Source organism: Odocoileus virginianus, chromosome 27 (assembly GCF_023699985.2).
Source record: "Odocoileus virginianus isolate 20LAN1187 ecotype Illinois chromosome 27, Ovbor_1.2, whole genome shotgun sequence".
Classification (NCBI taxonomy): Eukaryota; Metazoa; Chordata; class Mammalia; order Artiodactyla; family Cervidae; genus Odocoileus; species Odocoileus virginianus.
The window spans coordinates 27486439-27507415 of record NC_069700.1 but is presented as its reverse complement, the minus strand read 5'-3'; the positions used below and the strand labels follow the sequence as shown (position 1 = coordinate 27507415).

The following is a 20977-nucleotide window of genomic DNA, read 5'->3' as shown; positions in this document are numbered from 1 at the left end:
CTTTGGGAAGGTCATATATATACTGCTAAATTTAAAATGGATAACCAACAAAGACCTACGGTATAGCACATGGAACTCTGCTCAGTGTTATGTGCAAGCCTGGATGGGAGGGCGGTTTGGCGGAGAATGGATACATGTGTATGAATGACTGAGTCTTTTTGCTGTTCACATGAAACTACCACAACATTGTTAATTGGCTATACCCCAATACAAAATGTTTTTGGTGCTTAAAAAAATTAAAATGAAAATATAAATACATAAAATCTATTATATCAAAAAGAAATAAATAAAAGTCATCTAGGGGATTCCTGGTGGTCCAGTGATCAGGACTCCATGCTTTCACTGTTGAGAGTCCAGCCCAAGTTTGATCTCAACATTCAGAAAACTAAGATCATGGCATCCAGTCCCATCACTTCATGGTAAATAGATGGGGAAACAGTGGAAACAGTGGCTGATTTTATTTTGGGGGGCTCCAAAATCACTGCAGATGGTGATTGCAGTCATGAAATTCAAAGACGCTTACACCTTGGAAGGAAAGTTATGACCAACCTAGACAGCATATTAAAAAGCAGAGACATTACTTTGTCAACAATGAATGTAAGAGTTGGACTATGAAGAAAGCTGAGCACAGAAGAAATAATGCTTTTGAACTATGGTGTTGGAGAAGACTCTTGAGAGTCCCTTGGACTGCATGGAGATCCAACCAGTCCATCCTAAAGGAGATCAGTCCTGGGTGTTCATTGGAAGGACTGATGCTGAAGCTGAAACTCCAATACTTTGGCACCTCACGCAAAGAGTTGACTCATTGGAAAAGACGCTGATGCTGGGAAAGATTGAGGGCAGGAGGAGAAGGGGACGACAGAGGATGAGATGGTTGGATGGCATCACCGACTCAATGGACATGGGTTTGGGTGGACTCCGGGAGTTGGTGATGGACAGGGAGGCCTGGCGTGCTGCGGTTCATGGGGTCGCAAAGAGTCGGACACGACTGAGTGACTGAACCGAACCGAACTGAACTAGGGAACTAAGATCCCACAAACCACATGGGAAAAAAAATTATAAAGATCACCTAAAACAGTTGAAAATAAAGTGATGAAAAAAGATATTCAAATAAAAAATGAATAAAGAGAAACTATGTGTGACTATATTTAAAGAAAACAAAATTGAAGGAAGATCTGGAAAATGGATCCACCTAGTAGCAGTGAGCACCCCAATGTCTAAAGAGTGGTCTCTAAACATCATTTTCCACTAAAAGGAATTAGAATTCACTTGAGAAAAGGCTGATTTCAGGCCTGGGGCAGGAAAGGTATAAGATGAGTATGGAACAATTTGTCATATGAGAGACAACAAAGCCAAAGGCCACGGAGACTATCAAAACCACTTAGGAGTCCTCATACAGTTTAATAACAAAAACAAGCCAGTCAAAAAACAGGCAGAAGACATAAAGAGATGTTTCTCTGAAGAAGATATACATATGATCAACATCCACATGAAAAGATGCTCAACATCACTAATTACTAGGTTCATCAAAACATCTAAAAATAGAGTTGCCATAAGATCCAGCAATCCCACTCCTGGGCATATATCCAAACAAAGCTACAATTCAAAAAGATATATGCACCTCTATTTTCATCACAGCTCTAGTCACAATAGCCAAGACATGGAAACACCGTAAATGTCATCAACATATGAATGGACAAAGAAGACATGGTATATATATACAATGGAATCCTACTCAGCCATAGAAAAGAATGAAATAATGCCATTTGTAGCAACATGAAGGGACCTAGAGATTATAAGTGAAGTAGGTCAGAAAGACAAATACCATATGATATTGCTTTTATGTGGAATCTAAAATATGACACAAATGAACTTATCTACAAAACAGACTCACAGACATAGATAACAAACTTGAGGTTGCCAAGGGGGAAGGAGGGTGGAGGAGGGATAGACTGGGAGTTTGGGAGTAGCAGATGCAAACTACTATATTTAGAATGGATAGGGACTTCTCTGGTGGTCCAGTGGCTGGGACTCTGTGCTCCAAATGCAGGGGGCCCAGGTACAATCCCTGGTCAGGGAGCTAGGCTGCACATGCCACAACTAAGACCAAGCACAACCAAATAAATAAGATATGCATAAATATACATAAAAATATACATATTTTTTAAATGGGTAGACAACAAGATCTTACTGTATAGCACAGGGAACTATAGTCAATATCTTATGATAAATCACAATGGAAAAGAATATGAAAAAGAATGTATATATATGTATCTGCTGCTGCTGCTAAGTCACTTCAGTCGTGCCTGACTTTGTGCGACCCCATAGACGGCAGCCCACCAGGCTCCCCTGTCTCTGGGATTCTCCAGGCAAGAACACTGGAGTGGGTTACCATTTCCTTCTCCAATGCATGAAAGTGAAAAGTGAAAGTGAAGGCATTCAGTCATGCCTGATTCTTAGCGACCCCATGGACTGCAGCCCACCAGACTCTCCCGTCCACGGGATTCTCCAAGCAAGAGTACTGGAGTGGGATGCCATCGCCTTCTCTATATATATGTATAACTGAATCATTTTGCTATATAGCAGAAATTAACACAACCTTTTAAATCCACTATACTCAAAATAAATAAATTTTTTAAAAAACCACTTAGGAGTCAACTTAAAGAGGCTCCTGTTGGCAAAAGATGTGACAGTTTTGCATTAATAAAAAAAGTAATAATTGTACTGGATTAAAACACTTCAAGTTTATGATATGGAATAATTTTTATAAATCAGTATTGGCTGCTTTCTATAAGGAACATAGTAAACAACACCAGAGAAATATAATCAGCAAAATCCAGACTGTAGGAAATTCTACAGAACAAGTGATCCAGTTCCTTCAACAAATAAATTCCAAAGAAAAGAAAGATGTGTGTGGTATAGTGGATGGGGGAGATCTATAGATTAGAAGAGACCTAAAAGACACATCACCCAATTGCATGTATAGCCCTTAACTGAATCTTGATACAAAGATTGTCAAAATATTGATGAGACACGAAAGGAAATTTGAGCACTGACGGGATGTTTTATGATATATTGTGGTAGGTTTTAAAAAGTTTTTATATTTCAGAGATATGTGCTGAAATATTTATAAACTGTAATGTCAGGGATTTGTTTCAAGATGATAATGGCTGTGTATTGATCATTTGGGGCTATGAGTTAATAAATAGGTGTTTATTATATTATTTTCTGCATTTTTTAAGTTTCACGGTTTTTTCCTTGCCCATTGCCACAGAGCTAGCAGGGACCTTAGTTTCCCCACCAGGAATCCAAGCAGTGCCCCACCAGGAGTCCAACCAGTGCCCCCTGCAATGAAAGCATAGGGTCCTAATCACTGGACTGCTGAATTCCCATAGTGTCTTTTTTTTCCTCCACTGGCATACAATTGCTTTACAATGTTGTGTTATTTTCTGCTGTAAAATATTGTGAATCAGCCATATATATACAGATATCCCCTCCTTCATGAGGCTCCCTCCTACCATCCCCTTTACTGTCTTCTTTTTAAGTTTTATAAACTTTGTAAGGGAATTCTGTGGAGGTCCAGGGGTTAGGACTCCACACTTGCACTGCTTGGGTTTAATCCCTGGTTAGGGAACTAAGATCCCTCAAGCCAGTCGGCAAAGCCAGGATAGAAAAAAAGATGCTAAGCCTAAGAAGTTTAATGGATAAGTACTAGGAAACTTTCCAAAAAGAGATAAATTTCTATGTTATATACATTCTTCTTGGCTTCCCTGGTGGCTCAGATGGTAAAGAATCCACCTGCAATGCGGGAGACCTGGGTTTGATCCCTAGGTTGGGAAGATCCCTTGGAGGAGAGCATGGCATGGCAGCCCACTCCAGTATTCTTGCCTGGAGAATCCCCATGGACAGAGGAGCCTGGTGGGCTACAGTCCATGGGGTCGCAAAGAGTCGGACACAACTGAGCGACTAAGCACAGAGCAATACATTATTCTACTGTTGGAAAAATATCTAATTCATTTTGTGCATTCAGCAAAGCACTGAGGCCAAAATTCAGCAAGATTCACCTCACTTGGAACAGAGATGCGAAAATTCTATTTAAATTTCAGTAAGGCAAATACAACACTGTATCAAGGAAAGATATTATGACAAAGAGGTTAATTGCAGAAGTCCAAGGATCTAATTTTAACTTAGAAAGTTATGTAAGTCACTACATTTACAGATTAGGCATCTGATTATATCAACAAATGCTAAAAAATAATTGGCAAAATTTAAATCTATTATTGATTTTAAAAAAAAAAACCCACAAACTTCTAAGCAGCTAGCTCTAGAAGAGAAATTTCTTATCTTAATAAAAGGACTTACCAAAACCTACAGTCATTATAATATTTAGGGGTAATTTTAGAGGTAATCCTATTAAATCTGGAATAAGACAAAGATGGCTGCTTTCATGCTCTATACAACATTACACTGGGATAGCTAGTCAGTAAAATAAAATAAGAAAAATGAATGAGAAACCTATAAATGAGGATGTTTTCATCTACTAATAAGAGAAAATCTAATTTGAAATAGCTTATACAATAAATAAATTTTATTATCTCACATAATAAGAAATCCTGAGGTAGGAAGTCTCCAGAGTTGGCTAATTCAGTGGTTTGCTGACCTCATTAAGTATCCAGGTTCTTTCAATTTTCTAACTCTACCATCCCCTGGAGGTCAGATTTGTAAATCTCCCAAGCTTGCCTCTCCCCAGTCAACAAGATGGCTCCTGTATTACCAAGCATCCTTTGTAAATCTGGCACGTGTGAGGGATATCTATTCCTGTTTGTTTCTTTTCAAGAGTGGGAACATTTCCCTGAAGCTCTCCAGGATATTTTGTCACATCATTGGCCAGAACTAGGTTATATACCCATTCCAGAACTATGTAATAGAACTCCCAGTCTGTTATAAGGGACATTTAGCAGGAGAAAGAAAAAGACCACTGAGACTTTGGTGTGATTGTAACTACCACATAACCAAGACTATCCTGATTTTTTATAACATTTATTTATTCAGCAGCCCTGGGTCTTAATTGTGGCATGTAGGATCTTTGATCTTCATTGTGGAATGCAGAATGTTTAGCTGCAGATTGTGGGATGTTTAGTTGAGGCATGTGAAATCTAGTTCCCTAACCAGGGATTGAACCTGGGCCTCCTGCTCTGGGAGCAAGGAATCTTAGCCACTGTACCACCAGGGAAGTCCCAAGTTTATCCCAACTTGATTAACAAAACCTCAAGTTAATCAACATCTTTACCCTCCTCTTTCAACAGTAAAGTCACTCTCTTTCTTGATACGCTACTCCCACTCCCTTCTCTCTGTAGTCAAGCACTTTTATAAATTTCTTTTAAATACTTCCAATATTTTTCTATGCAGGTACAAATTCTTGCATAAAAGACAGAAAATTATATATTACTATTCTGCACCTTCCTTTTGTTGCTTAAAATAGATCTTGAAACTCTTTCCATATCAGTACATAAAAGGTTCCTAATTCTTTTACAGCTATACAGTAAATCCCTGTGAAGCAGCCACTATTACTTTCTGCATTTTACAGATGAGATGTTAGGAAATTGCCCATGGTCACACAGCTATTAGAGTAGCAGAGCTGGGATTTCAACCCAAGCAGTCTAGTTTGAGAGCACATGCTATTCATCACTAAAAATCAGAAGCAAAAGGACACTATTCAATAAGAACACACAGATTTTTCAAGTCAAATTTCTAGAAACAAAAAATAGTCACTCTTTCATTCATTCACCAATTATTTATTGAGCTCATAGTACATGCTGGACATGGTTCAAGGCTCTGGGATCATGGCAGTTAACAAAATAGATTTTTTTTAAAAGCCTAGTCTAATAAACTTTACATTTTAATAATGAAGATAGATAATAAATATAACGGGCTTCTCTGGTGGCTCAGAGAGTGAAGAGTTTGTGTTTGCATTGTGGGAGACCTGGGTTCAATCACTGGGTCAGGAAGATCTCCTGGAGAAGGGAATGCCTGGAGAATTCCATGGACAAATATATAGCATATGAGATAGGGGGTAAGTAAAAAGGGTTAAGGAAAAAAATAACGTAGGGAAAGGGGTATGGAATGTCAAGAGAGAGGGGTTAAAGTTTTAGATAAATTACCTGAGAAAGCTTCACTGAGAAAGTGATGTTTATTCAAGATCTGAAGAAGTAAGAAAGCAAATCACAGAGATGTGTGGGGAAGAACTTTCCAGGCAGAGGAAACAGCCAGAGCAAAGGTCCTGATTGGGAACCACGCCTGGTATTTTTAAATTACAGCAAGGAACAGGGTGTGTGGGGGAGTGGAGTGAGAAAGAGAGAGCAGCAGTGGGAGATGAGTCTCGGAGGTAACAGGGAGCTGGATCAGGCAGGAATCCTTGCAAATCACAGTGAGGACTTTGCTTTCACTGTGAGTGATAAGTGAACAGTTCCTCTGGTGGGTTCTGAGCAGAAGGAGACAAGGATTTGACTAACACTTTAATGGGGTCACTCTGCCACATTGAGAATTGGCTGAAAGCCTACCAGTCATGAGGCTGCTGCAATAATCCAGGCAAAAAGTATTGGTGACTTGGACCGGGGACAGCAGTGAGGATTATAAGAAGTGGTCCAATTCTGGGTTCATTTTTAGGTAAACTGCATAGAATTTGCAGACAAAAAGAGGACATAAAGATGACTCCAAGGATTTTACCCTGAATATTTGTAACAACAGTTATCATTAACTGAGATAAGAGAGAACTTTGGGGTTTGGGGATGAAGATCAGGAGTTCAGTTTTTTTTCATGCCTCATATGATCTTTAATAAGTATAAACTATAATACATTGGTTGCTATATTTCAGATTAACTTGTTTTGGAATTTTTTTCTTCCTTAATACATATAGACAGCTTTCTATAAAGAATCAATATGCTGATTTGGGTGTCAGCATGATGGATTAGAATCTGCAGAACCAATGGTCTTAACACATGTACTTGAGAACATCGAGCTTTTTATTTAATATATATCATATTTCCATGCCATCATTTATGCAGTTCCCTTGTTCTCTGTATCAAAAGTGTAATGCTGTAAAATGTTCTTAATTCCCTGTTGATGGGTAGTTTCCAATTTAATTTGAATTAAAATAATGCATATTTTTGTTGCTAAACAAATAAGGCCATCTTCCCCAACAATTCCTAATCCCTAGAACCTGTAAATATGTCAGGATGAGTTGATTATCCTACTAAAGGGTGTGCTGATGCTAAGAAGGACCTCTAGAATCGTCCCCCATTGAGACAAGAGGGCTGGCTCTTTGTATCCCTGCATCGACCAATCCCAGTCATTGGATGCAAGCTTCCCTTCCCTAAAGGCTTGGTTGGTAAAGAATCTGCCTGCAATGCAGGAGACCTGAATTTGATCCCTGGGTCAGGAAGATCCCTTGGAGAAGGAAAAGGCAACCGCCTCCAGTATTCTTGCCTGGGAAATCCCATGGACAGAGGAGACAGGCAGGCTACATGGGGTCCTGAGAGTTGGACACAACTTAGCAACTAAACCCACCCTTAGGAAGGGGTGTAACCCTGTGAGCAAAGCAGCACTATTCAGCTGCGAGTACTTCCTGGAGAAGGCTGATACATAAGCATTGTCTTCTGGAAGTACCCCCAGCTTCTAGCATCTAGGGGATTTGATCCCTCAGTCCTGAGGAGGGTACAGGACAGTGTTGAACATAATGTGTCTTCCTAACTGAAGTAGTAAACTGTCTCGAACAGAATAAATAATGCAGATCTACACCTAAACATATCATCACACCTGCAGAACAATACAGACAAAGAGATAAATCTGGCCAAATTAGAAAGACAGACTGTCTATAAAAGAACAACAATTACGGAGAACAGACTTCTCATCAAATAACAAATGCCAGAAGAGAATGAAACAATATCTTCAATATATTAAGGGAAAGTAATTTTAAACCTGGAATTCTATATTCAGCAAAATCATGTTTCTACACTGAGCATAGAATAAAATAAAAACATTTTCAGACAAACAAAAGACTCAGAGTTCACATCTCACTAACTCTTCAGGGAAAGAATTCCTGAAGCACATTCTTCAGTAAGATGGCTGTGGAAGGAGTGTGATGCAAGAAGCAGTGGGGAGCAAATGGGTAATCTAAACCTAATAAACATCAACTATTCAAAATTACTTATTGGTGTGGGGATGCTTAAAAACAAGATGGAATACATTTTAGCTCACAGTATTATGGAATGTGGGAAACAGAGAAAGGAATTAAATCATTATAAGACCTTGTATTTTTCTTCAGGAGGATAACAGTACCAATTAGCTTTGTACTTTATTATGTCAAGAATGCATATTAAAATTCTGAATATAACTCTTAAATAAACAAAATAGAATACATAACTTTCAAATTTGTAGAAATAAAAAAGGGGAGCATTAAAAAAAAACCTCTTTTAATATAATAAAAAGCAATAAAAGGAAAAAGAAAAAGCATCATAAAAGAGAAACACAAAAAAAGGAACTAGAGGGGCTTCCTTGAGGGTCCAGTGGTTAAGAATCTTCCTCGTAGCAATTCAGGGGACACCAGTTCAATCCCTGGTCTGGGAAGATCCCACATATTGTGGGACAACGAAGTGCACGTGCCACAACTACTGAGCCCACACTCTAGAGCCCGAGAGCCACGACTGCTGAGCCCGCGGGCTACAACTACTAAAGCCTGAGAACTCTAGGGCCCATGCTTCACAAGAGAAGACACTGCGATGAGAAGCCCGAGCGCCACAACTAGAGAAAGGCTTCATGCAGCATGAAGACCCAGCACAGCCAAAAATAAAAGCAAATGAATGAAAATAAATAAATAATGTAATAAGTACTTGTTTAAAAAATGTAAATAGAAATAAATCCAAATAGATTACTAATGTCTATAAACAATTAAACCCAGTTGCTAAAGGACAAACATTCTCAGACTAGGAGATAAAGCCCAATTGTGACATTCTTTTTAAAGAGACAAACCTGATACATAATGATATAAGAAGGCTCAAAGGAGAGAGCTGGAAGTACAAACACCAGGCAAATATTTGTGGAAGGAAAGCTGGTGTGGCAATCGAAGACAAAAATAGATATTAAGGCAAAAGCATGACTAAAAATTAAGTAGACCTCAGCTTTTGGCCAAGATGGAGTAACAGGAAGTGGATCTACCCTCTTTTGCTCGAAACAACTAAAAAACTGGACAGAATACTAGAAACAAAGGTTTTTCAGGCTTTGGACATCACACAGCACCCTGATCCCTGAGAGGTGAAACACATTAACTGACTCTATGCTTGCTCCAGTTAAGTGCTGGAGAGTTTCTAGGCCAGAGCTAGGCAGGGAGAACCTGAGCAGACCCACATGGTCTCTAAGTAGAAGAGAGAAATCTAAGAGTCTGAGAAAGTCAAAGCTGTCGGAATTTTCAGGCACAGAGTGGGAGGAGAAACTGCTCACAGAGAAAGTCCATATCAGAGATGTGCCCAGGATCCCCATTGAGTCTTCAGCTGAGTGTTCATCAGCCTGTGAGTGTGATACACCCACCCATGGCCAGAGAACGAATGACCCAAAAGGAGCAGAGATAGCAATCCAGGGAGAAGACACAGGGCTGAGAAGAACTGGACTCCCATCAGACAGAGTGGAAAACCTTGTCATTCATACAGCCTTGAGTGACCAGAAGGGTACTGCCTCAGTAGTGGGGAAATAGCCTCAGACTAAAGTCTAGTTGGGTCCTGCCTAACAAAGCTTAAAAATAAAAAAGCCTTAAGAGGATCAAACTCATTCCAAATAATTTGACTGTGTCTCAGAACAAAGCTCAGGAATATTTACAGGCATACAAAGCATCCAGCATTTAACAAGATAAAATACACAATGTCTGGCAACCAATCAAAACTTACCAGGCATGTGAAGAAGCAGGAAACACTGACCCACAATGAGGAGAAAAATAATCTATCAATAGAAACACATCCAGAAACAGCACAGATGACAGAATTAAAAGATAAGAGCATTAAATTTATTGTAACTATATTTTATAAACTCAAGAAGGTAAAGATTGAGTATGTTAAGTGGAGACGTAGACGACAGAAAGGAGACCCAAGTTGAACCTCTGGAGATGAAAATGAAAATTTTACTGAGTGGTGTGAAGATTAGACACTGCAGGAGATAAAAGAAACAATTCATCAGGAAGGTGGGCTTCCCAGGTGGCTCAGCAGTGAACAATTCGCCTGCCAACAATGCAGGAGACACATGTTCGATCCCTGGGCTGGGAAGATCCCTGGAGAAGGAAATGGCAAGCCACTCCAGGATTCTTGCCTGGAGAACCTCAGGGACAGAGAAGACTGGTAGGTTACAGTACACAGGGTCACAAAAGAGTTGGACACGACTTAGCGACAAAAAAACAACAATATCATCAGAAAGTTATAAAAATCCTGAACTGGGGCAACAAAGGATCCTCAGAGTATAAGCAAAAATGAACAGTTCTAAAGGAGAATTTGATAACTTCATGACCGCAGATTTTAACAATGCTTTGTCAAAAATAATAGATAAAATAATAATATATTAATAGTATTAAATACTAATATTAAAATAATACATTAAACATACACATAAATTAAAATATATATTCAAAGTAAATACAGATTGGCATTGCAGGTCTTATATATTCATTCACTGAGACATTTCTCATCTACTATGAGCTCCGTGAGGACACAAACTGTGTTCTGATCAGGAATGAATCCTCAGACCCTGGCATGGGGCCTGGCATATTTTAGTTTATCAACAAGTTAATATTATATTTATAATAATTATAATTTTAAATGAAATACCTAAAATATTGTAAGGCTATAGAGGACATAAATGCACAATTAACAAGCTTAAATTAATGAGTATGTTTAAAACTGCACCTCAAAACAAATAGAGCATACAACATTTTTTTCAAAACATCTAAGACATCTATAAAAGTCAACCTTTCAGTAGCCATTAGAAAAATGTGCTATTATGCTGTTGCAGGATAATCTAACTGGAACTTATGCTTTCTGATTGTAAGTAATGAATTCAGATACTTTTGACAGTTCTTGTGAATAGAGTTATGAACATTGTTTTGTTTTCTGAGAAATTGAGGAGGGGACCATACTGCCCTCTTCCCTTTCTTCATGCTGACAAGCTACTATCACATCAAAAATTAGAACACAGCAGGTCCCCAGAGGTGACTTAACAAACCTCAATCAGAGAATTTAAGAATTCAGACCAAATCTTTGTATTGATCTTCACCTTATTGATAAGAGGAAGCTAAAAATATTAACTGTAATATTACATTATATTAACTGTATAATAAACTGACATTCAGCTCTCATCTCATGCTATTTTGATAAACTACCCCATCAGAAAGCCCATTCAAGTGCTGTTAGCTCTCTGAGTTGATTTAGCCTTATCTGATGACAGGCAAGAATCTAGTGCCCAAAGCAGGCAAAATAAGATAGATACCAGTCTTATAGGAGATTGCCTTTCTTGTTTTTTAGTAACACCTTTATTGAGCTGCAATCCACATATCATACAATTCACCCATTTAAAATGGGCTATTAAATGTTTTCAGTATATTCACAAAGGTTGAAATCATCAATCTGTTCAATTTTAGAATATTTGACCATTATATCAAAAAGAAGATCTGTACCCATTAACAGTCACTCTCCATTGCTTCCCAGTCTCATATAAACTATGTGGTTGTTGTGACTGACTTCTTTCACTTCATTTTCAAGGTTCATTCATGCTGTAGCATGTATCCATACTTCATGTATGTATCTTTTTATTCCTTTTTATGTACACAATTCCCTTGTATAAATTAGACCACATACTATTTATCCATTCATCAGCTGATGGATATTTGAGTTGTTTCCACTTTTCAGCAATCCTGAATAGTGCTGCTATGAAAATTCCTGTACAAGTTTTTATGGGAACATATGTTTTCATTTCTCTTGCATATATCCTTAGTAGTGGAGTTTCTGGGTCGAGTGCCAGGTCTATGATTAATATTTTGAGGAACTGCCAGGCTGCTTTCCAAAGCAACTGCACCATTTTATATTCCCATCAGCAGTGTATGAGGGTTCCAATTTCTCCACATCCCTGCCAGCACTTGTTATTATCTGTCTTTCTGATTGTAGTCATCCTAGTGGTTATAAAGTGCTTTCTCACTGTGGTTAGAATACTGCTTTAATGAGGCTTGTTTTTTCATGATTTTTTTCTAATGTGGACCACTTTTAAAGCCTTTATTGAGTTTGTTACAATATTGCTTTTGTTTTATGTTTTGGTTTTTTGGCCAAAAGGCATGTGGGATCTTAGCTCCTCCACCAGGGATTGAACTTGCACCCCCACCCGGCATTGGAAAGTGAAATCTTAACCACTGAACCCCCAGGCAAGTCCCTAATAAGGCTTGTTTTTTTTTTTTAATTGGGTGTTTTAAGTGAATGTTTTTCATCACTTTACTATAGTATACATTTTTATCAACACTTAAGTTCAGCTCAGTTCCATCATTCAATCGTGTCCGACTCTTTGTGATCCCATGGACTACAGCATGCCAGGCTTCCCTGTCCATCACCAACTCCCAGAGCCTGCTCAAATTCATGTCCATCAAGTCAGTGATGCCATCCAACCATCTCATCCTCTGTTGTCCCCTTCTCCTCCTGCCTTCAATTTTTCCCAGCATTGGGGTCTTTTCCAATAAGTCAGTTCTTCGCATCAGGTGGACAAAGTATTGGAGTTTCAGCTTCAGCATCAGTCCTTCCAATGAATATTTAGAACTTATTTCCTTTAGGATGGACTGGTTGGATCTCCTTGCAGTCCAAGAGACTCTCAAGAGTCTTCTCCAACACCACAGTTCAAAAGCATCAATTCTTCGGTGCTCAGCTTTCCTTACAGTCCAATGTTCACATCCGTACATGACTATTTGAAAAGCCATAGCTTTGACTAGACAGACCTTTGCTGGCAAAGTAATGTCTCTGCTTTTTAACATGCTGTCTAGGTTGGTCATAGCTTTTCTTTCAAGGAGCAAGTGTCTTTTAATTTCATGACAGCAGTCACCATCTGCAGTGATTTTGGAAACAAAGAAAATAAAGTCTGCCACTGTTTCCACTGTTTCCCTATCTATTTGCCATGAAGTGATGGGACTGGATGCCATGATCTTAGTTTTCTGAATGTTGAGTTTTAAGCCAACTTTTTCACTCTCCTCTTTCACTTTCATCACGAGGTTCTTTAGCTCCTCTTAACTTTCTGTCATAAGGGTGGTATCATCTGCATATCTGAGGTTATTGATATTTCTCCTAGAAATCTTGATTCCAGCTTGTGCTTCATCCAGTCCAGCATTTCTCATTATGTACTCTGCATATACATTAAATAAGCAGGGTGACAATATACAGCCTTGACATACTCTTTTTCCTGATTTGGAACCAATCTGTTGTTCCATGTCCAGTTCTAACTGTTGCTTCTTGACCTACATACAGATTTCTCAGGAGGAAGGTCAGGTAGTCTGGTATTCCCATCTCTTTAAGAATTGTCCACAGTGTGTTGTGATCCACACAGTCAAAGGCTTTGGCATAGTCAATAAAGCAGATGCTTTTCTGGATCTCTCTTGCTTTTTCGATTATGCAATGGATGTTGGCAATTTGATCTCTGGTTCTTCTGCCTTTTCTAAATCCAGCTTGAACATCTGGAGGCTCATGGTTCATGTACTGTTGAAGACTTGCTTGGAGAATTTTGAGCATTACTTTGCTAGCATGTGAGATGAGTGCAATTGTACAGTAGTTTGAACATTCTTTGACATAGTTTTCTTTGGGATTGGAATCAACACTTGTTTACCCATAATCAATTTTGCTATATGAATATGAAATGTGTTTCATTATCTATTACTATGTAACAAACCATTCCACACTTAGGAGATTTTAATAAGAAGCATTTTATTACTTCTTATGATTCTATAGGTTGGTTAGGCTCCGCTGGTTGGTTCTTCTGCTCTGTGTGATATCAGCTAGGACTGCAGTCACCTAGAAGTTCAACTACACAGAACAGCCAAGATAGCTCAGATACATGTCTGGTGCCTTCACAGGGATGGCTGAAAGGCTAGACTAATGAAATACTTGAACAGTTGGGACTCTCTCTTTCCACATCATCCTGGAACATCTCTCTCTCTCTCCATGGTCTCTCCAGCATGAGATTAGTTGGATTCATACACAGCAGTACAAAGTTTCCAAAAGTACACAAGTAGAAACTTCAAGAATTTTTCTAAGGTTGAGGCCTGGAACTGACACAGCATCACTCCCACCACATTACATTTGGGCCAGTCTAGATTCCGAGGCATGAGTCCCAGGAGGCATGAATCCTTAGTGACCATCTATGGAGATTAGCTACCTCAAAAAGAATAGTTAATTCAGGCATCAATAACAAAGTTTCTACTTTACTAGCATTACTGTTAAATGCTCTCCATTTTTGAAGCATTTAAGTCATCTATCATTGAGGATGTTTTGAGAGGCAGGAAAGAATGTGAGCTCAAAAGAAACCACCAAGACTCTAAGAAAGCATCCTCCCCCACCTTCCAAATTTCTTGTTCACTAAAGCATAAGGGAGATACACAAAGGATCATTTTTACAAAAGAAGCTAGAGTGGGGGAAAAGGCCTCCAAAGTCAGCCAATAAAGATTTTGCTGTATATGGAAACTGTCAGGTCATTCCCATTTTCAAAGCACACATTCTTCTGATGTTTTTGGATGGTTGCCTTGTCCATCATTCCACATGTTAGATTCTTTCTTGATGTTCATGCTTGGATTTGCCAACACAGGCTACCTTCTACCGTGTGCCCCACTTTGAAAAGGGAGAGAAGCAGAAGTCTTCATGCTGCAGAATTTCAGTCTCCAGTCCTGGATAGCATACCTAAAAACATTCTGTATTTCACATTTGAAACCACTTTGCTAGCATACAGTCATAAAGTAAATTGAGGTTTAATATTTGAAAAGTACTCATTAATTTTAACAGTGGAGCTGACCCGTGATGAGGGATGAAGCTCTCAACCCCAGAAGAGGTCAGGCAGAGCTGGGTCACCTGTCAGGGATGTTACTGTAAAGATTTGGGAAAGCTGGAAGAGACCTAACAAATTCCAGATTTTATTCTTTTGAGCCTATTAAATGTAGACAAAGCATTGCCCACTAATGAGAGACTCAGTTTCTGAAGTCAGATCTGGATTTATAATCTGGCTTCACCATTTACCAGCTGTGTGACCTCAACATGTTTTTTAAACTCTGTCAGCCCGTTTCCTCATCTGTAACGTGGGTCTAAGAACATTACCTATATTTCAGGTGTGGGGCTGCTGCTGAATCAGAAAGCATACAGATGCTTCAGCCCTGGAAAAGCCTTGGAACCCTCTTCCATATGAGGCCATGGACTTTTCCGAGAATCTGAGAGTTCTGGCTCCTCCATTGCCCCAGTCAATATATGTATAATGAAAATTGCTACAAGTTCATGGGGCTCACATATCCCTAGTTGTCCATCCATGGTCCTCGTAGAGAATTATAAACCGTGGCTCTAGACTAAACACAGCAGCCACAAGCCCACAAAGAGAAGGCAGTGACTCCTCATGAAAGCTGCAGCAGCTCTGAAGGCGAACACACCTCTTGTCTTTTGAGAGTCTTAGTCTGCCTCTGAAGTCTGGAAATGTAATCTTATGAGACTGAGCAGACCCTACAGAAATTTCCCTTATTTTGTGGTGTAAAAAAATATCTTGGGAGGAATAAGGCTGAATGCACAACCCATGACCATCTTATCTTTAATGTTTTATATATACATCTTTCATAATCTAACATTTTCATTGCTTTGAGTTCTCTGAGGAAAACCTAATTTTTTTTTTTTTTTCCCAGAATTATCTCTGGATCTTTTCTCTTGGTTCTTCCACATAAAGACTTGACCTGGGGAGATTGATAAAGGGACCTTTAAGGCTATGTCTGTGATTAAAAAGGAGGAAGGGGAAATTTGTTCATTTTCGGTATCTCTGTCAAGTCCTGCCCTAGAGTACTACCCAGGAGCTTACGAGCCCTACAAGGGTCCAGTGGTTATCAGTTTTAAACTCTGATGCTCTCTGGGTAAGAAGATCTGGTCCACTGGTAGATAAAGAGAAATAACAGGTTAACCCATCTCAGGACCAGAGTTATTTTTCTGTCTTTACCCTCTGAGAGGTGGGTTGATAGGGTCTCTTCATAAACGAAGTGACATTATGATACCTTTTGAGTGTATTATTGTTAATTATTGATTTTTATCAAGAACAAATGGAGAACATCTCTTGTGTTTGAAGAAGGAATTTTTATGTCCCTTACATTATTGTATGCATCTCCTCTTAGGCTGTTTTAAGCCAGAGCTTAATTTTTAATAATTCAATAATGAATCTTGTTTAATCTCTCTTAATCCTCTTGCCTAATTCTCTTTTACATTAAGGGATTAAACACAGAAAAGAAGACGTGGCCAAACGATGAGTCACTCCTCTTTCAGTGCTGATCCCCAAAGGCAGATAGACGAGAAGAAACGTCTCAGAAGTGATTGAAACACACAAGTCTAAACTGAGAAATAAATCATCTGATTCTCAGGCTATTTACTCTTAACTTCCCCTTTCTTCTGTGACACAAAAATTAGTCTTAAAAGGTTTGCAAATGCTATTTATTGCTGCACCTTCCACAAAATATTCTCTAATGAAACTGACATTAATCACCTTCACAGACTATTTGCTTTGAGCTGTTTCTCTAATAATGGGGATGGGCCACAGTGAGTCATCCACACTCTTGCCCAGTCCCCTGAGAACCCAGGAGATTCACTAACTTGACAGTTGGCCAGGATTAGCAATGCAGGGACTGTGGCTGTGAACTGCAGCCTAGGGCTGGTGGACTGTGGACTTTTGGAGCCCTTAGGCTGAGGAGGCTGACTTGTCAAACTGCTGGGAGAGAGCCTCATCAGGTCAACTGACTCTCCAGAACCCAGAAATGGTGCCCTGGTCACATTCACGGGGCTCTGTGTTGCCCTCACCTTCCTTCCTGTTTCTGCCCAAGCTGGTGAAGTGTATTGTGATGGGATAAGGCTGGAAGGGTCCCTGCTCTGGGGCCACCTGTGCTTTGCTCCTTCTGAACTCAACCTGGAAAATTCCCCCTTTTCCACTGCATTCTTAGCATCTTACAATAGCCTTGTGCAATGGAGAATAAAGTGGGAGCTTCCTATATGCCCTGATTCAGGGGTGTCAGATCAAGCCCCCTCCCTGAAGAGACCTGGCTCATGGCTTACCATGCCTACAGGACACTCTTTTTTTAGGCAGTACATTAAAAGTGGCTGCTAAAAGACAAATGAGGTTTGGGTGGTGGTCTAAAATAGAAACCTATTCTTCGCCATTAATGCCTTTTAAACTGGCTTATCAGATTTGCCCACTGGGATATCTGAACTATGAAAATAGCACTCTGGACTGGTTACTTTTATGCAACCTGGAGCCCAAACTCTCAAATTCAGAATCCTGAGTATTTCTGCCAATGATCTGTCCAGCCGTCACATTAAGATTTGTGGAGAAAGTGTCCAATACCTTGATATCAAACATGGAAACAGTCCATGTTCCACCATCCACATTCCTCAGCTGGTTCAGAGACTGCTGCTGTGTTCAGTTGTGTCCAACTCTTTGTGACCCCAGGGACTGTAGCCCACCAGGCTCCTCTATCTGTGGGATTTTTCAGGCAAGAATACTGGAGTTGCCATTTCCTCCTCGAGAGGATCCTCTCAACCCAGGGATCAAACCCTCATCTCCAGTTTCTCCTGTATTGGCAGGCGGATTCTTTACCACTGAGCCACCTGGGAAGCCCTGGTTCACAGGCTACATTCTTCATATTATAAAAAAGCAAAAGCTAAACTAAGGTTAGGAGAAATATTTAATACTGTGACCTCTCAATAATCCAAACCAGGAGAGGAAAGTGAAAAAGATTTTAGAGAACACACAGTACCAGTTCTCCAGTGTAGTAGCTCGTGTCTTTGTACATACTCCCCCAGTAGGCCTAGCTTTCTGAATTCACTTTTGCTTGGGAACCTGCCATGTGGAGTATAGGTATATTCTGGTCTGTCCCCCCAGTCATGTGGCAGGCCAAACAGGACAATTTCTTCCCAACAAGGGTAGAGGATAGCATTTTGGACGGTAATTTTGAAATAGGAGGATATTACCAGACTCACTTGACAACCAAGCTACATCCTCCAATCTAACTTTATAATGAAACCAAATTTTTATCTCCAAAAATATTAATATTTTTATAAAAAATAATATCTAAAAAGGATCATAAGAATCCAAACGGGAGAAGAGACATGCTCTTTTTTTTTTTTAATTGGAAAATAGTTGCTTTACACTGCTGTGTCAGTTTCTGCTGGGCAGCACAGTGAATCAGCCATATGTATACAAATATCCCCTCTCTTTTGGATTCCCTTCCCATTTAGATCACCACAAAGCACTGAGTAGAATTCCCTGTGCTCTATAGTAAGGTCTCATTAGCTACCTATTTTTCACACGAAAGTGTTAGTCACTCAGTTGTTTCTGTTTGTGACCCCATGGACTGTAGCCCACCAGGCTCCTCTGACCATGGAATTCTCTAGGCAAGAACACTGCAGTGGGTTCCCATTTCCTTCTCCAGGGGATCTTCCTGACCTAGAGATCGAACCCAGGTCTCCTGCACTGTAGGCAGATTCTTTACCATCTGAACCACCAGCGTATATATGAGACATACTCTTCTGAATTGCCCCACCCTGCCTAGGATGGCTTTTGGTTCTGTCTCCCAGTTTTTAGGAGTGCACTGTCGGGGGCTCAGGGCGGGGAGCTCTCTAGAGTATTTCTGACTCAGCCTTTCCCGACAGGCTCCCCCGGGTATATATATATGTGCTGTTCACCACTTTCCCACACTCTCAAGAGACAGCGCCCTCCACGCCTCCCAGAACAGTGAAATAGGAAGTCCTGACACCTACTCAAGAAATGTTTCTGTGTTATGTACCAAGACAGACACTGAGGTTACAAAAATGAAAGAAAATCCATGAATTCTTTGGATGATCTCAAAACAAGTCATGCCAATGACTATGAAACTCTATGTTAGAGGAATTGGGTGGAGAGGGAGGTGGGAGGGGGGATCGGGATGGGGAATACATGTAACTCCATGGCTGATTCATGTCAATGTATGACAAAACCCACTGAAATGTTGTGAAGTAATTAGCCTCCAACTAATAAAAATAAATGAAAAAAATAAAAGAAAGAAACTCTATGTTAAATTCTAGAATGGAAGTACAGACACAGGGGTTGTGGGCACACAGAGGAAGGGATGTTTAACTCTGTCTTGGGAGGGGGGACTTCAAAGAGAATGCACATAATTTTTGGCTTTTAATTAAGAGAATGCAGTAGCCTAAGTGGTAATAATATCAATGTGCGTGCTAAGTCACTTCAGTCATGTCCGACTCTTTGCAACCTCACAGCCCAAGGCTCAAATCTGTATCTCTTACATCTCCTGCATCAGCATGTGGGTTCTTTATCAGTAGCGCCACCTGGGAAGCCCAATAATATTAATAAGATATTATAATACCTTAATATTATAATAAGATATTAATATCAATGAAGATTATATTAACAAATAATGTTGCTGCTATTAATATCTCATATAACAAGAAATGCAGTGGCAGGAAGTACCTGAATGATTCATTTTATCCTCCTGGGCCTGGGGAGAGAAGCTTTCATTTTACTCCAAATCTTCTCCACTGTGGATTTAATAAGAATATTCCACTCTTATATTCATCATTTCTGATTCAGCAGTTCTGAATTTCTCCACTAAATAAAACATATTAGAGGATTTTAAAAAATTTCAGCAACTCACTCAGGCCAAACAAGTCTCCTGTATCTATGCTACACACATGAAGCAATACCTTTCAGTTCTGCAATGGTGACTATATAACCTGGATTGCCCCCAAGCACTGGTGAGTGCTCCTTTTAACAATCGTCCCAGTGCACAGTCAGCCCTCTGTACCCATAGATTCCACATCTGCAGAGTCAACCAACGAACAGATCAAAAACAATCGGAGGAAAAAATTTTCAGAAAGTTCCACAAAGCAAAATTTGAACTTGCTGCACACTATTTACATAGGGATTAGGTATTATAAGTAATCTGCTGCTGCTGCTAAGTCACTTCAGTCATGTCTGACTCTGCGACCCCAAAGATGGCAGCCCACCAGGCTCCCCTGTCCCTGGGATTCTCCAGGCAAGAACACTGGAGTGGGTTGCCATTTCCTTCTCCAGTGCATGAAAGTGAAGTCGCTCAGCTGTGTCTGACTCTTAACGGCCCCATGGACCACAGCCCACCAGGCGCCTCCATCCATGGGATTTTCCAGGCAAGAGTACTGAAGTGGGGTGCCATTGCTTTCTCCATATAAGTAGTCTAGAGATGATTTAAAGTGTACAGGAGGATTGTGTAAGTTATATGCAACTACTACACTATTTTAGACAAGAAACTTGAGCATCTGTGAAATTTAATATCCACGAGGGTCCCGGTACCATTGCCCCAGAATCCCAAAGGACAACTATACTGTGATAATTTATTTGTCACTCTAATGAAAATGCCAAGCTAGGTCAGTTTCTGTTGTCACTGAAAAGTTTTAGGGAGAAAAAGCAAGGCTGCGATTTTTACTGCTTTTATTTGATTACACAAGAGTAATACATGTGTGTTTTAGAATTTATGAGCAATAAAGGAAGTTGCATAAGCCAGAGGTGCACAGAGAGACAAACAGGGCCTCTGGAGTTGTGGAGTGCACAACTTATGAGATCGTATATGGCAGCCTATTTCTGAAAACAGAACACATAGGGGAAAAATTCCCAATGATTCTACCTCCCAGCAACAACATTATTGTTTTGCTAAGTTTCCTTC

At 39.7% G+C, this 20977-nt stretch overlaps 1 long non-coding RNA gene across 1 annotated transcript in view; it reads right to left on the bottom strand.

Annotated features, from left to right (window-relative positions):
• Window positions 1-19370: 19370 nt before the first annotated feature.
• Window positions 19371-20977, bottom strand: part of LOC139031435 (uncharacterized) — a 37901-nt gene continuing 36294 nt past the window's right edge. Inside the window, exon 4 of the long non-coding RNA XR_011483919.1 lies at window positions 19371-19887. This is a non-coding gene — a long non-coding RNA (uncharacterized lncRNA). The remainder of the gene's footprint in view (window positions 19888-20977) is intronic.